The following is an 8,256-nucleotide window of genomic DNA, read 5'->3' on the forward strand; positions in this document are numbered from 1 at the left end:
AAAAGGTGATTAAGGTAGTGAAAATTGTACAGCTGAAACCAAGAAATTTCTGTTTGGTCGCTGATTATTCTGATAGTTTTCTCAAAGTTTTGTGATGAATTACTGGCTCAATACCTTCGGGATTGATCTAAAGGCAACATATCTATTGATGAAGTTCTCAGAGAAGATTGCTTTTGTCGGCTGACTATCAACTCCAAACCGACTATACCCACTGCAGATAGGTGGCTTGAAGTCTGCTATATTTGGCACCTTTGCAGAAACTCTATTTCTCAACTATTTCTCAATCGTGTTATATGGCGAGCTCTCCACTGGCCACCGTGACAGAGGTGCACCAAAGAAAAGGTACAAGGACTGCCTAAAGAAATCTCTTGGTGCCTGCCACATTGACCACCGCCAGTGGGCTGATAACGCCTCAAACCGTGCATCTTGGCGCCTCACAGTTTGGCGGGCAGCAACCTCCTTTGAAGAAGACCGCAGAGCCCACCTCACTGACAAAAGGCAAAGGAGGAAAAACCCAACACCCAACCCCAACCAACCAATTTTCCCTTGCAACCGCTGCAATCGTGTCTGCCTGTCCCGCATCGGACTGGTCAGCCACAAACGAGCCTGCAGCTGACGTGGACTTTTTACCCCCTCCATAAATCTTCGTCCGCGAAGCCAAGCCAAAGAATTTCTCAACTACATGGAATTAATACAAAACCAGGAGATCGAGGAGTTAGTTAAACACAAATATAGGAGGTTCCAGCATTGAAAACTTCACCATTCCTTCAGAGGAAAGAAGCAGCACTGCAGTTGTTATTGTGGAGGTGTATGGAGAGAGGGCGGGAGACTCAACAACTTACGACATACTGAGACCCACACTCAGAGCTATAAAAGCCTAACCCTAAATATCAGGCTCCTGAGACAGACAATCTATTTTGATTTTGCCATGGGAAGAGATTGCCAGGGAAACAGAGGTAAAGACTGAAGGATGTGGTCAAAAACTCTGGAAAAAATTCAACATACCCCCTAGCTCCTGGAATCCCTTCCCCACAACCCCTCAAAAGTATAAAAGGATCCTCTTGGCCATGCATTTGGATGACATAGAAACACTGTGTAACAGTACACTATCTCACAAAGTGCCCAGCTTATTAGGAGATTCTTGCTCCATTGTGGTTCCAACATTGGCCTCATTCGCAACCTTAGAGACCTCGAAACTTCAAGCAACTTATATGGATCATTAGGATCTGTTTAAGTGGAAGAAGACTTTCAGAGTCTCCATCCTGTGCATGCCTTTGAAAGACTTTGATATTATTTTATATTTTACCTCTTTAAATATATGTAATTGAACACCCGCAAGTTTTTAACTGAATACGCTAAAATTGCTGTTGATATGTTACTGTGATAAAATACTACAGTCATTATCTATATTTCTAACTATTTAACATCTAGTCAGTTATTAGAGAAAACGGTTCGACTTCCCTACATCATTTCAGTTATGAGTGATGTGCTATCTCATGGTAAAACAATGAATATGCAGATACATGAATAACCTCAATGGGCATAGACCTTTGCAAATCAACTATGTACAAACAAAAGGTCTGGCACGTGTGCTCTGACCCAAAGGCTAGAGTGTCTGGTCTGTCTAAGTTCCAAAATTCTGCATTGCTAAACATATTGCATCTTTCTAGAGGGAGCTTTCATGGCAGCTGGCAGTCTGGAAATAAGCCAGACACGAGCCAAAATGCAGACTGAGTTTGAGAGGGCCATTATCAACATGTATTAAACTGCAGCTGTCAACAGACAAAAGGTGACTCCCTGGTTTATAATTACAATGAGATCCGTAAATCTCCATCTGCCAGGGCTACAGCAGTCAACGGTCATCTAGTGCATAACCTAAATCTTGACCTCCAATGCAATGAGCATCCCTATTGCATATTAACTGACAGGCAGAGAGGGTGCTCTTTCTGAAGCAGTTACATGCTGAATGCAATAAAGCTGTTTAAATTTTCATGAGGCATATGACATAACATATGTTAGCACATGCTGTGATTGCATTGCAGCATGGAAATACTTTTCAAAATGGAAAATTAATGACACAAGCCAATATGTGTAAAGAATGGTTTCAGAATTTATCACAGATAAAATGATACTAAGACATGGTGAATCTATTTTCGAAAGCACATTTCTTTTTCATCAAAGCAATTAATTATTTTAAAACTTTCAAAAACATGATATTCTGTTTTATGCATCTTTTGACTGTATTCTATTTATGAGATTGAACTCTGTTCAGGTCTATATTGGTGCGAAGAATTAAATAAAGATGAGTACTGGAAAACTGAACTTTTTGCGACAAATTTAAACCCAACAAAATACTCAGTGAGAAGAATAGATTACAAGTTCACAAAAGGTTCAGCAATGAACAGACAGCCTGTGAAAATATGTTTTGGAAATAATAGATAACATCTTGCAAATAATAGATAATTTCACTGTATTCTCAAGAGTTCCACATTCATTTTGTGTTATATAATGCTCTAGGACAGTATATATAGTCAGTTCTGCTGCATGGTAAATTGATAATAGAATAAGTTATTTTCTTCTCTGAAACATTAACTTCAACCGCAGCATTAACACTGACTGTTACCATTAAAAAAATACTTTAAAACACACTTTTGCAATCATGCCTTCTGGAAAATATAGCTAGTTTTACTGAACCTGGCTAAAATCCTCAGGCTGATTGATTGCCTTTGCATATTTAAGCCCATAATTACCTTCAATATTGGGTCGAATTGTACGGTATAGCATTTGGTTATGTTCTCATAGACGAAAGGCCAGTGATAAAATATTTATGTAGAAGTGATTAATAGGTTTGAGAGTATGTTTTTAAATATTTCTAGTGTTTAGCTGGTGCAAAATGCATTGAGGAGGGAAAAAAAGGTTGGTACAATCTGATCTCGAAGCAATGATGAAATGGGCCTGCAAATATATAAATGAAAGCCAAACATAAGTATTCCATATTAGTACTAAAATAACATCTATTTAAATGGAAAGAAACCTGTAGGTTTTAAAAAATTATGACCAAGAAGTCTGGTAAAATTTGCAATACAACAGCAGTTGTTGAATGGTTCAGAACCTTTGAGTGATTTCCAGGTCCAAATAGAGAGGGAATTAGAATGATGCAATTGTTTTTAGCATATATCTCCTCAGTGCAGCTGGCAAACTCTTTCGTAATCATACATGCCCTTTACAATACTTAACCTGAGTTATTAAAGGAGACCATCCTTCGCACAAAAGATATGCAAATATGTGTTGTGAGACAAGAGACAACTTACTGTGACCTCTCTTGATCAGGAACAGACTGAAGGATTAACAAAATACGGTAACTATAGACGGATTAATCGAATATCAGTGAAAATTTTTAAAATCAGTGAACAAAATTAAATTAGTATAGGTTTAAAAATATTTGCATTAATCCAAAAAAAATAGTGATTGTTATCTTAGTCACGCAGCCCGTACCTTGTAGTTTCACCAAGGATCCATAGGCATGAGAGATTTGGTTGTTCGAATTATTTCCATTCTAATTGAGATTAGTACATTTTCATGAAGAGTTTTATTGGATGAATTAGCAATTAAGGCTCTTCTGTTGAGCATCATGTATGAGGAGCTACCAAATTTAATAATCCATTGAGGAAACAATTCAATAGACCACTCTCAATGTGGCCTCTACTAAACGGGTGAGGCCAAATGCAGATTTGGTGACCCCCCTGTGCTCAGCTTGTGGGTGTAGACTTGAGCTTCATTTAGCCATCCATTTCAACTCTCCCCATGGTTCCTACCATGACGTATCTGTCTTCGGCCTCATCTATTGTCAGGAGGAGGCCTAACATAAATGTGAGGAACAACACTTCATATTCCTCCTGGACAGCCTTAAATTTAATTTTATCAACCACTCAATCCCCATCTGGTCCCATAGTTTCCATCTCTTCTTTACCTACTCTCTACTCCTATACGTCTTTCTCCCGAATGTTTCTTCCCCCACCCCTTCTAATTGTCTCTCCACCTCTCAAACTTTCTGTCTATCACCCTATCACTTCTTGGCCCCTCTCCCAAAGTTGTTTCCCCTTTATATAGAGGGATATGTAGGAGAATGGATCAACTCATGATAGAATGGCAAAATGGATTTGATGGGCAGAGTTGCCTACTTCTGCTCCTATATCTTATAGTCTTATGGTCTTGCAGTATAATATCAACCACTTTTCTCTTTAGTCTTGATAAAGGGTTAGGACCTGATTTTGAATGACCGTTTCTACCTATCAATGCTGCCTGACCTGTTGAGTTCTTCCAACAATTCTTCGCTAAAGATTCCAGCATCTGCAGTCTTTGTGTTTCTTTATTAAATAAATATAATAAAATACGCTTCCACCAGCGTTGTCTCCGCTCCATCCTCAACATTCATTGGAGCGACTTCATCCCTAACATCGATGTACTCGAGATGGCAGAGGCCGACAGCATCGAATCCACGCTGCTGAAGATCCAACTGTGCTGGGTAAGTCAAGTCTCCAGAATGGAGGACCATCGCCTTCCCAAGATCGTGCTATATGGCGAGCTCTCCACTGGCCACCGTGACAGAGATGCACCAAAGAAGAGGTACAGGACTGCCTAAAGAAATCTCTTGGTGCCTGCCCCATTGACCACCGCCAGTGGGCTGATCTCGCCTCAAACCGTGCATCTTGGTGCCTCACAGTTCGGCGGGCAGCAACCTCCTTTGAAGAAGACCGCAGAGCCCACCTCACTGACAAAAGACAAAGGAGGAAAAACCCAACACCCAACCCACCAATTTTCCCCTGCAACCGCTGCAACTGTGTCTGCCTGTCCCACATCGGACTTGTCAGTCACCAATGAGCCTGCAGCTGACGTGGACATTACCCCTCCATAAATCTTTGTCCGCGAAGCCAAGCCAGATAAGAAGAATAATGCAAAATTCAGAGAAGTTCCTCACACAGAATTCTTGGAATGCACAAATTTTTGAAAAAGATAACAATGAAAGGAAATGTATTCATCTATATTGCAGTTTTTGAGGAGAATGGAGATAAATATCTGAAGTAGTGATACAAGGATAGTGACAGCTCATGAGATCCCCTATCTTCTTCTAATTTTTGTATCATTGATTCTGCTGTAAGGTAACATTTAAGTCCGTTGATCAATTAAATGATGAATTTCCCCACTTGGATTGATTTACCCCTCCATAAATCTTCGTCCGCTAAGCCAAGCCAAAGAGAAGAGAAGAGAGAAGTTAGAGACACAAATATGCAGCATTTTGAGAATGAAGCTGAAATTTTAGGATGGGAGATCGATTTGTCAAGTTTATTGTCCTCTGATTGCACAAGTACAACCCAACGAAACAGCATTCTCTGGTCCTTGGTGCAAAACAAGTGGACACACAACCATACATAACACACATACAGGCAAATAATACATATGCAGGACAAATATTCATATATACAAATAAATACATTTTGTTTTTATAGATATGAGAGTCTTAGAGGGTCAGGGTGAGCAGTTCCTTTGGTCGTTCAGCATTCTCACTCCCCATGGAAAGAAGCTGTTCCTCAGCCTGGTGGTGCTGGCTCTGATCCTCTTGTGTCTCTTTCCCACTGGGAGCAGCTGAAAGATGCCGTGTGCAGGGTGGAATTGGTCTTCAATGATTCTGTCCGCCCTCTTCAAACAACGATCCTGGTAGATTTCGTCATGGGGTTGAGGGAGACTCCAGTGATCCTCCCGGCCACTCTTACGATAATGGAACACAGCTAATTAATGTTAGTGTTGTCATACTGGATGATCCCACTATGAAATAAAGACCAGTTGCCTGTCTTGAGATGGTTGCACTGGGGCTTCAGCCAATGTTGCAAGCCACACCTCTGCTATCATTTCCCCATGTATTCATGCCAATGTTGCAAAGCCTTTATATTATAAAGCCTTTGAGTAAGTAAAATAACCATGTCTCCAGAAATCGACATCAAGGCTTGGCAATGCTTTTCATTTTTTTTCTCCAGCTGTTTTATTCAAACAGAATCTTTCAATAATTTTTCTTTGCTCTGAGAGACACAAAGAAGATGGGCCTTCCTACTTGACTAACCATAGTTATTAAAACCTTGAGTAAAATGAAAAAGCAAAAGATGCCTAGATCATGTTTCAGATGAATCCGCTGATAAATTGAGCTACAGAATTCTTACCCTGCAGCTCTTCACTGTTTTATATCAATCTGTGCACGATCCCCATTTACCCTTTAGAAAGATACCAGAATCCACCACTTCATATTTTAGCCTGCAAATTCCTGTGGATAATCTGAAATTTATATCATTGAATCCTTTTTTAGAAGTAAACACATTTCATTTAGGAGACTCAAATGCATTTTAAAAGAATCATTTTTAGAGATAAAATCTGATAATCTGAGGTTGAGCGATGATACCTGAGGATATGGCTTCAAATCCCATCATGACAGTTGGGGAAATTTAAATTCAGTTAAATAAATCTGGAATTATCTGGAGTAATGAGGACAATTAAACTCTTGTTACTGGTTAGAGGGATTCAAAATTATTTACTTACGTCCCTATTGGGATTATTATTTGATGAAGGTTGGTCAAAATAAACAATATAGTCCACCGACAATTTATAAATGGATGGCCCCCTATTACATAAAAACCAAGGGGGTTCAAGCCCGAAACGTTGGTTATGTGTCTTTATCTCTGCTATATAAAGAACACTGTTTGACCAGCTGCGTTCCTCCAGCGTTGTGTTTTCACCTCAAGCACTGTGTCTGCAGAGTTTTGTACTTCAGCCCCTTATGAAGTGTTGGTACATTCATGTTAGTGTAATTTCTGGATCTCCCTCTGTTTCTAGCCATTCTGGCATCTCTTCTTCCAGAATATCGACACATTCTTGAATCTTGGCCAATTTTATGCTTTTGAAGCTTAAGAGTAGGACCCCCCCCCCCACTTCTCTCCAATAAACTGCATTCTACCACCCTCAATGCTCAACCCTCTGTGGAAAAAGTACAAGCAGGATGAACACTGGTTGTGTTCACTGGATCCCAGATTGGTGCATCTCTGACAACTGATCAGGCCATTTCATGTCAGGCCTCCACCTAAAAACTTTCCCTTTCAGACAGCTCCAGCGTCCCATTCATACCCCGAGGCGCCTCCGGAGCCAATGGAGGAGGTGGGTGCTATCCGTCAATGGCCGTCTTCCCTACCCAGAATCCCCCAGGCAGCTGGAGCCACTCTGGGGTTCCCGGAACAGTTCCAGCTGCCTGGGGGATTCTGGGTAGGGAAGACGGCCATTGTTCTGCTGCGTTTTGAGCCGCAGCGTGGCCCCCCCCCCCCCCCCCCGCCCCCCCCCCCCCCCCGCCCCCCCCCCCTTTCCGCCGCCCACCGCCCCTGCCTTGGAGGGAGAGGGGTGAGTGGGGAGATGGGTGGCCCCTAACCAGCCGCTGTACATAGAGGTCAGGCAGCGCTCCCCTCCGATCATCCTTCCCCGAGAAGGGTCGGAATCGGCGCCTCGGAGCCGGCTTCGGTGCATTCAGAAAGGAACGTCTTTAGCCGGAAGGGCGAAGACGGGTGTTTTCCCTGCTTGAAAGTGCCTGATGACACTTGAATTGTTGCTGTATTGAATGATTTACATTGAGATCATCAGTCTCGAGCAAATCCTTCTTTTAAACTTTGATAATGACTAATAAAGGGTAAGAAAACACGAAGTTTTGCCGCGTCAGTGTGAACGTTTGGGTGACAGTCAGACAGTGCTCGTGTGAATGAATCATCTTTGAAGCAGGGTTAAACCGACTTCAGGTGGGGTTCCCCCCCCCCAAAAAAAGCCTAGACCTTGCGTTCAAATATTATTCTTTTAAAAGACCGAAGGAAGAAGGGTGGCAGAGGGTCGTCCGGGTCCCAAGCAGCAGAACAGCTTCACATGATGAATTTGCTGTTCAGCAAATTTGGGAGCGTCTGGCTCCACTGCAGAGAGGGGGGGGGGGGGGGATCATCTGTGTTTCCCACAACAAAAGGTGTGTTGTCATAAGTGAATACACCCTGCCAGTGAGCAATTTGCTTCGTGCGGTGTTGATCGTTCGACTCAGACGTCCCAGTGATAAAAAGAAGTGATTTTCAGACCCTGAACCCTTCCTATTTGAAATGTAACTGCAAATCGAGTGGTGGAAATAAATCTGTAATTGGTGAAAGGGGGGGGGGGGGCTTAAACTAGAAGATCATGGGAGAAGAAGAG

The sequence above is a fragment of the Narcine bancroftii genome, chromosome 6 (genome assembly GCF_036971445.1).
Source record: "Narcine bancroftii isolate sNarBan1 chromosome 6, sNarBan1.hap1, whole genome shotgun sequence".
Classification (NCBI taxonomy): Eukaryota; Metazoa; Chordata; class Chondrichthyes; order Torpediniformes; family Narcinidae; genus Narcine; species Narcine bancroftii.